Source organism: Urocampus carinirostris, chromosome 4 (assembly GCF_059441175.1).
Source record: "Urocampus carinirostris isolate Australia breed hairy pipefish chromosome 4, RoL_Ucar_1.0, whole genome shotgun sequence".
In the NCBI taxonomy this organism is placed as follows: Eukaryota; Metazoa; Chordata; class Actinopteri; order Syngnathiformes; family Syngnathidae; genus Urocampus; species Urocampus carinirostris.
The window spans coordinates 7,433,159-7,442,441 of NC_142352.1; the positions used below are offsets into that span (position 1 = coordinate 7,433,159).

The window sequence follows — 9,283 nt, forward strand, 5'->3', positions numbered from 1 at the left end:
TTTAATGGATTCAAAAGGGGAAAAAAACCATTTGGTGTTACCATCCACATTGCCCAACAGCTACGTTCAAACATGTTGAGGCATGTTTGGGCTCTGCAAAATGTTAATACCATTCAGACAAATATGACACACTGGGGTGGTTCCTTGAGAATTGGGTCAGAGTTGCGTTTTAACTGCGGGGAAACTAGGATAACCTATGAACCATAGCACGTGAAAATGGTCTTGGTCAAAAGGTAGAAAACTTCCAGTGTTCAGGATGCAGGTATGAAAATGGGTCGGGCATAGGGCATAGGGATTCAGATCTACTTTATTGTCATTCTAGTACACGTGTATACAGAACGAAATGTCGATACATCTGACCCGCAGTTTCCTTGAATGTACAGATATAAATATAAATAAAATGTTGTATTGAGTTGGAGTATTGAGTACTAATAATATACTAAATAATTATGGATATGTATAGTATTTTACAGTAGTGCAAAGAGTGCATATTTGAGCCTATCCTGCCCTTTATTAAGGAAAAGAAAGTCTTAAAAATGGGGAACGTAGGAGCGCAACAGCGAGACAAAACCATGTTTATCACCCGATCAACCAAGAAACCATAAAGGCCAAAAAGCAGCGAACATTCATGATCCAACTCTAGCACTACAAATCCCCCCACCTAGTGAACACATGAGCCAGCACGGCAAAATCAAAATCATATTAATTAACCAATAAACCAATGAATCCAAACAGCGAGTGAAAAGACGGGAACAAAAAAACAAGCCAGCAAGCGAGAACACCAATCAAGGTTTGCGCCGTTCTAGTTGGCCAATCACTACTTTCAATCAATATACAAATTATAAATCCTTGAAAAAACTGCAGTGTCATATGATTACAGAATCGCATTAGGTCACATCGCGCTATCGATTAGGTTTCGGTTAATCGTGCAACCCTAATATAGAGGTCAACTTCCCATTCTCCGTTCCATCCTCAGTGAATGTGTTCTTTATGAGGATCCATAGAATAAAACCAGAAGAAAATGTGCCAGCCAGACTATTTTAAGCTAACTAAGTTAACCTGGTTTTCTTTATTGCACTCTTGTGCAATTCAACCATGAATACACTTCTTCCTTTTTCCACTGTTTTCTGTTTCCCTTTTCATCCCTCTTACCTTCTTTTTCCATTTTTTTATTGTTCTCGCCATCTCTTTTCTTACTCAAAATCTCTCTTTATCACTCGCTCCCTTATTTTTTTCTCACGCTCAATATCTCTTTTTTTGCCCCTCTCCTCTTATTCATTTTCTCTCTCTCCCGTCTTCTCCCCTTCTTTTGCATGCTCTCTATCACCCTTTTTCTCTTTCTTTCCTTCCCTTTCTAAGTCTCCCTTGTTCTCCTTCGGTTTTCTCCAAATCTCTCTATTTCTCTGTGTCCTCTCTCGCATCCAGTCATTTTTCTTTCTCCCTGCATTGCACTCTCTCAGTTTCTCTCTCTCTTTCCTTCACTCTTTTCTTAAGATCTCTCTATTTTTCTTTGTCCTTCTCTTGCGCTAACTCTTATCTTTCTCCCTGTAATGAGTTGTCCGTTTCTCTCTCTCCCTCTTGTTCTCTCTATTTCTCTTTTCTTCTCTTTGTCCTTCTCTCTTACACTCACTCTTTAGCTTTTTCTTGCCTTATTTCTCGCTGTATTGTGCTCTTTCCATTTCTTTCTCTCTCTGTCTCCCCTGTATTCGCTCTCTTTTCTACCAGTCTCTCGATTTCTCTTTGTCCTTCTCTTTCGCACCTACTCTTTTTTCTTTCTCCCGTATTGTGCTGTTTCTCTCCCCTTCACTCTTTTCTCCAAATCTCTCATTTTTTTCTCTTTGTCTTTCTCTCTCACGCTCACTTTTATCTTTCTTTCGCCTTTTTCTCCCTGTGTTGTGCGGTTTCTTTCTCTCTCTCGCCGTCTCCCCTGCTCTCTCTCTTTCACTCTTTTCTCCTGAACTCTCTATTTCTCTTTGTCCTTCTCTCACGCTCACTCTTTTTTCTTTCTTTCTGTAATGAGCTCTCTGTTTCTCCCTCTCTCTCCTGTTCTCCATATTTCTCTCATACTCACTCTTTATCTTTCTCTCGTCCTTTTTCTCCCTGTATAGTGCTCTCTCAATTTCTTTCTCTCTCTGTCTCCCCTGATTTGTCTCACTCTTTACGTCTCTATTTTCTACCGGTATCTCTATTTCACTTTGTCCTTCTCTTTCGCACCTACTCTTTTTTCTTTCTCCCTGTATTGTGCTTTGTTTCTCTCTCCTTCACTCTTTTCTCCCAATCTCTCATTTTTTTTTCTTTGTCTTTCTCTCTTGCGCTCACTCTTTTATGTTTCTTTCGCCTTTTTCTCCCTGTATTGTGCTGTTTCTTTTCTCTCTCGCCGTCTCCCCTGCTCTCTCTGTTTCACTCTTTTCTCCTGATCTCTCCATTTCTCTTTGTCCTTCTCTCGTGCTCACTCTTTTTTTCTTTCTCCCTGTAATGAGCTGTTTCTCTGTCCAAATCTCTCATTTTTCTCTTTGTCTTCCTCTCTCACGCTCACTCTTATCTTTCTTTCGCCTTTTTCTCCATGTATTGTGCTGTTTCTTTCTCTCTCTCACCGTCTCCCCGCTCTCTTTTTAACTCTTTCCTCCAATTTCTTGTTTCTTTCTCCCTTTGTTCTTAGTCCGCTCCCCGTAATATGTTTATGTGTAGACTGTGGCCCCCAGCTCAAACGACTTTGCTCCCCCCGATGTAAATTGAAGACGCTAAAGAGTCGACCACAAAAACAAGGCAACAGGGCAACGTTCAAGAGACAAAGCCAGTCGCCATCGGGCTGCAACCTCCGGCGACGGTCTTCACATCGCTAGCCAAGTTAGCCCGCCAGCCGACGGACCTACCACCCAGGCTAGCGTTAGCCACGTTAGCCAGCCACACCGTCTGGACCCCTTTCGCAAAGTAGACATTTTATTTTGGCAAGCTCCGAATGAGTCTCGTTGTCGCGGACGAGTAATCGAATCCACCTCGGTCGCCGCTTGCGGTAAACGCCTTCGCTAACACGCAGGTGACAGCGGGACCGTGCGAAACAAGGAAGCCGCCGTTAGCGATGGAAATCTTCGCCAAGGAGCAGAAAGATACACAAAATGAACCCCCCCCCCTCCTCCTTGTATATTAAGGCTTCGCTCCAGCGCGGATACACACAACAGGCTCACCTTGGTGACGCTATTCTCCCGAGGAAAAGGACACTCGCTCCGTTCGCGGTGTTAGCGCCAGTCTGGACTCGGTGTGACTTGTTGGTACTGATGTTTCATGTTGGCGAGCTAGTGGCAGGCAGCCTTGTCCATTATTCTTCGCTCCGCTTGGCTGCTGAGAGGTTCCCGAGCACACCGGAAGTAGAAAAACGGCACCGCCCGCTTCCACAAGCATACTTCCGGGTCATACGGATGCGGGGTATAAGGATGGGCGGATCGATTCAAATATCGATATTAGCGATACTAATAAACACGGGCGTCAATAGAACGTTTTGTCAAAATGTCAAATAAAGACAAAATCAGAGTGCACTCCAAACCAATCAATCTACCAAAAAGGGACAACAATAATGTTTCTATCCCCTCTCTTATAGGAGAAAGGCGTGAATTATACCAAACGTAAACACGAACCTCTAACACGCTCTTATGGGAACTCATATTACAAGATAAAAAAACAATCTCAATAAACGATACTTTTATTAAAACTGCACACAGCTGACACATCAAGACCTTACAGCAATTAAACACCTCATTCAAATATGTGGCTGAACATAAGTGCATTTATAACAACTAAATGAGTTGTGTCATTGTCAAAGGAATACTGTGATGATTAAATAATACACTTAATATCGCTGGAAAACTCAACATACTCAGTGACCTATTTCAATGTTCTAACAATAGATAGATAGATGTCTAGATAGATAAATGTCTATCTAGACAAAGAAAATGTCAAGATGTTTATATAGTATCTATCTAGCGCCATATATAGCCAACTGTCTATCCATCCATATTATAGATGGATAGATAGTTGGCTATATATCCTAGTTATAGATTTCTAGATATAGATGTCTAGAAAGATAGATGTACAATAGATGTCTCGATAGATGGATAGATGTCTAGATAGATCAGGCTGACACACACACACACACACACAGAAAAAGAGAGAGCGCGGGCTATCTATCCTAGATATAGATAGACAGATTGATAAAGTAGATCTTTCTTGTACACATATATACAGAACGAAATGTTGATATGTCTGACCCGCAGAGAGAGAGACAGAGACACAGACACAGAGACACAGACACAGAGAGACAGACACAGAGAGACAGACACAGAGAGACAGACACAGAGAGACAGAGACAGACACAGAGAGACAGACACAGAGAGACAGACACAGAGAGACAGAGACACAGAGACAGAGAGAGAGCGAGAGAGAGAAGGTCTGGGCTATCTACATAGAGAAGCAGCACTTTGAGAACAATAGTATCGATCCGATACATATACTTGCTTAGAATGGATATTATTGATATTTGGATCGATCTGCCCACCCCTATTGCAGGCTGGTCGTATGCTTTATGGATTCTGTTGGTATTTATTGAGGGTGCCTTGACACAAAACCTAGCTAAAGACACACATGAAGGCCTAAACTACAACTGTGTACATTTTTAGGAAAATCTGTTCAGCCGTTACAGAACCTATAAGCCACATACGAACACACAAACACAAGCAAATCAGGATTTGCAGTGTCGTTTAAAAAATAAATATTAAAAGGTTTAACAGAATTGAAAACAAGTTGATGAGAAGATGTTTAGTTTTCGAAATGCAAAACAGAGGCATGACATGTTCTGTCGTCCCAATGATAAAATGCAAGGATTATTATCAGACTAAAAATAAAACTTTGAAGCTACACATTTTTGCACGAGACCTTCAATGTAGATTATGTGACTTGTGTTGTTGCTCATGTTTGTATCTCAAATCCCAGAAACATACAGGTCAGCCTTAAACAGTACTGCACTGTACTGTACTGTGTAAACAGACACTATTTACTAAAGGTTGTCACGAAGCATTCAAAGACCCATTCACTAATCTGGTTTGTTTTCAGGCTATATCATCGGGGTTGGGTAGGGTTACTTTAACTTGATTACTTTCAATTACTTTTGGATTACTCCAATACCAAATACGCTAATAAAAGACAAAAGAAACTAAATAGGAATAAAATGATGACTCACAACACGTGGTAAGCTTTCTCTCCCAGCTTTGATCTCCGGCAAAACTAACATAAAATCAGGGTTGGGTAGGGTTACTTTAACTGGATTACTTTCAATGACTTTTGGATTACTCCAATACCAAATATGCTAATAAAAGACAAAATAAACTAAATATGAATAAAATGACTAAATTTTGTGCAGGCTTGGGGAGTAACAGAATACATGGAACGGCAAAAATGATGTTGGCAAGCTGTATGGATTTATTTTCATTTTGTTTCTGTGGCATTTGATGTTAGTTTTGCCGGAAATCAAAGCCAGGAGAGAAAGCTTACCACGTATTGTGAGTCATCATTTTATTCAGATTTAGTTTCTTTTGTCTTTTATGAGCATATTTGGTATTTTAGTCATCCAAAAGTAATTGAAAGTAATCCAGTTAAAGTAACCCTACCCAACCCTGTTCGTACTTTGTTTACCTTTTTCACGGCCAAATTTAAGCACTTTTCAAGGACTTTCATAGCCAATTTTCCAATTTCTCCATTTCCATCAAAGGACAAAAAAATTGGTGTGAATACTGTATTATATAGCTGCAATTTACATATGTGATTTAGAATTATGCAAGTGTATCATTGAGGCAGTGTTTTGCAACCAGTGCGCCGGGGCAAACTAGTGTGCCGGGAGACCTTGTCTAGTGTGCCGCAGGAAATTTCCTGATATTATCGTTCCATAAATAAAGCATGCCATTGTTGAGTATATTTCATTTGATTTCAGTGGTTGGCCAAAAACATTTAACATTCATCTACCCAGCTGCAGTTCCCTATTCTTTTACCCTTTGTATATTAATTATGAGGTAGACAGGGAAATATTATTAATAAATTATTTTGTTTGATGAAACTCTTCAACATTGTATTCCAATAGAAATAATAAAATTAATCATTGTAAAATGATTGCTTTTAATTGTGCTCATTTGGATTGATAATTTCTTGTTTAAGAAAAAAAACAAACAGAAAAAGATAATGTAGTAAAATTAAAAGTCGTGCTGGCAGATATTTTTGCTCATTTTAAGTATTTTTTAGAAAAAGAAAATAAATATGTAGTAAAACTTATAAAAGTGATATAGTAAAATCCCAAATTACTGTAAAATTATGAACCCGAAAAATTACCTGTATTACATTAAGATCCACAGTGACCAGAAACAATGATAAAAATGTTACACTGACAATTTAGGCAAAATTATCATTTAGCTTTAAACTTAGAAAAAAATTAATTAATACCTTAACATTTTTGACAGAGTGAGCCTCAAGACTTTTTTCGACTAAAAAAAGTGTGCCTCGGCTCTAAAAAGGTTGAAAAATGCTGCATTAAGACATATTTTTTTTTTAGATCTTGAGTAAATAATAAATACATTTGTTTTCTGGACCAATCTCTCCCCATATAGGTGTTGGGTATAATTACGATTTCAGTTGCAGTAAGTTCTTCCCATTAAAATTTACTACTAGGAAACACAATTTTTTTGCATGGCTCGTAAGATATTTCCATAAATGATACCATAATCCTTGCATTAATACACAATTCACAGTGCTCGGCTTGTAATATATAAAACAATACAGTACAAACTTATGCCAGCTGCAGTTAATACAAGGGAAAAAGTAATGCAATAGCAAAGCAAAGCCACCTAAGAGCAGTGTGGGCCTCGTTTTTAGGCAGACTTGAGGAACATAGGAAACAATTTCAAGTATTTGCAAGCACTTCACCCAAAATCTAAACACTTTTCAATCCCTGAAAACAACATTTAAATTCAAGCATTTTCAAGGATGTCAAGCACCTGTACGAACCCTAATATAGTTGCTATTGTTCTGCTATTTACAGCACATTTTTAAAAATTATTTGGTCTTATTTTTTTGTGTTTCTAGGCTTTTTGAAAATCGTTCCATTATTTGTTGATGTTCGTAAAATATAATGAATACCTAGAAGGGATTGTTAAAAATAATCATTATATACAATAACTTAAAGGGGTAGTGTGATTTTTTTGCTGCCCCTTTGTGGAACCCCAAAAAGTTTAAGACCGTAAAAAAACATTGATTTAAATACAAGTAAAAAATTCATGAACTATCATACCAACGTTCATTTTTACACAAAAATCCTAAGTTTCGGGTTTCGAAATTTGCATTTCTTTTACATCGTGGAATCCTGACCTACTGGTCGCCGCCATGTTTGTCTGGCTACGCTGTGCTCTGTGGCACTGGTTTTCGTTCATATTAGAAAACAGTGCCATCTTGTAGTCAAATATTACACACTGAGGCTTTACAGTAGGGGGATATAATTGATTTTCTACATTGCTTTCCTATTCAGCAAATATTTTGTGGGTCTTGAAATGACACAGATGGTTAAACTAGTTGATTAGCTAGCCCGTTGTATGACTAGATAAGAAAACAATCAAAATGTATTTATTTATGTTATGTCCTACAAAGTCAGATTAGTTATCACATACACCAAAGAGTTGTTGCCCTTGTGATTTTTCAGGACGACTTTGTTTTCTCTATCCTCAAACATTTCTCTCTGGTACTGTGAATAAGCAAATTGTGATACTGAGATCAAATCGAATGCCCGTTACACACAGTACTCCTGCCCGTGCTAATGACACTGATATGAATTCAAATGCGCCACCTCCAATACCACATTCACCCAGAGAAATCCCACAAACCCCCTTATAAAATGTTTTTCCTCGGATCACGCAAGTCACCCTTTTTATAACAAAATGGTGAATTTCTCCTAGTAATGAGATTTTCATTCCTGATTTAACTTTACCCTACATTTAAACATCCGTGCTCCACTCATCGTTTGGGTGGGCAGTGAGGTTTTTCTGCAGAGTTCATCACGATTGCTTGATAAAATTTACAGCAATTCAGCCTACGTATGGTTCTTAAAATTGAAAGCCAGCAAATGCTTAAAAGCTCTGGGGGAAAACATGCAAACTCCATGCTAAAAACCTAAATATGCAGAAACTCAAACCAGCAATTGAGCTGCCCAATTCAAAATCAATGGTTAGAAACTGGGCAACACGGCAGCGCAGTGGTTAGCGGGTATACAACACAGTTTTGAGGTCATGAGATCGAACCTTCCTGTGTGGAGTTTACATGTTCTCCCCATGCTTTCCTCCCACATTCCAAAAACATGCATTTCAGGTGAATTGGCCGGTCCAAATTGTCCCTAGGTGTGAATGAGTGAGTGAGTTGTCTGTCACTGTGTGCGCTGCGACTGGCTGGCAACCAGTTCAGGGTGTCCCCTGCCCACTGCACGAAGACGGCTGGGGTGGGCTCCAGCACCCCCGCGACCCTACTGAGGATAAGCGGTGCAGCTAATGAGATGAGACAAACTTTTTCTTCTTTTTCCCCATTTTTTTTCTATTTTTTTTAATGCCTTTAAAAAATCTCATTGTGTTTATTTTTTCCTAGCTGTTACTTTTTTCTTTTTGTTCTGTATTTACTTTTTTCATTTGTTTCTTTATTTTCTTCTTTTCTGAATCTTTTTTCTCTTCCTTTTGTTTTCTTTTTTTTCTCAGCTTTTCACTACTTTTTTATTTTTGGTCTTTTTTTGTTCTATTCCCCCTTCCTTTAAGTCATTTTGTGCACAATTTTACATAATATTTGGTCGTGTAGGGATTAAAGACGCAAAAACAACCTGAAGAGCCGTTTAGGACCCGAAAGAGCTAGTTCCTTTTAGTGAGCCGAGCCAAAGAAGCCGGTTTTTGAAAAACTCTACTGACTTCACTCAACTTCATTCTACTTCAACCTTGACTTCAAAATACCGCATTTAGAACACAACATCAGGGGAACCCTTGTATTTTTACCTTCATGCACTGTAACTTTGACTTAATTCGCTTCCTAATTTGCAATTTCGAGCCCTGATTTTTGTGAGCTGGCTAGATTTTCTTGTGCGCGGAAAAGGTCTGGGTAGTGCGCAATTGCGCACACACGCAGCTTAGAGGGAACATTGCGCTGGATAGATTTTCTTGGGCGCTGAGAATGTGCAGGCAGTGCGCGATTGCGCACGCGCGCAGCTTAGAGGAAACATTGC

At 39.0% G+C, this 9,283-nt stretch overlaps 1 protein-coding gene across 4 annotated transcripts in view; it reads right to left on the reverse strand.

Annotated features, from left to right (window-relative positions):
• The window catches only part of csnk1g1 (casein kinase 1, gamma 1), a 37,147-nt gene extending 33,756 nt beyond the window's left edge, over positions 1-3,391 (reverse strand). For 2 of the 4 annotated variants that reach the window (XM_088333550.1, XM_088333549.1), the window contains exon 1: positions 3,186-3,390. The gene's annotated coding sequence lies outside the window, so the exon portion shown is untranslated. Of the gene's footprint in view, positions 1-3,185 lie in introns of all 4 variants that reach the window. The other 2 variants (XM_088333548.1, XM_088333551.1) reach the window with 2 other exon arrangements.
• Positions 3,392-9,283: the final 5,892 nt, after the last annotated feature.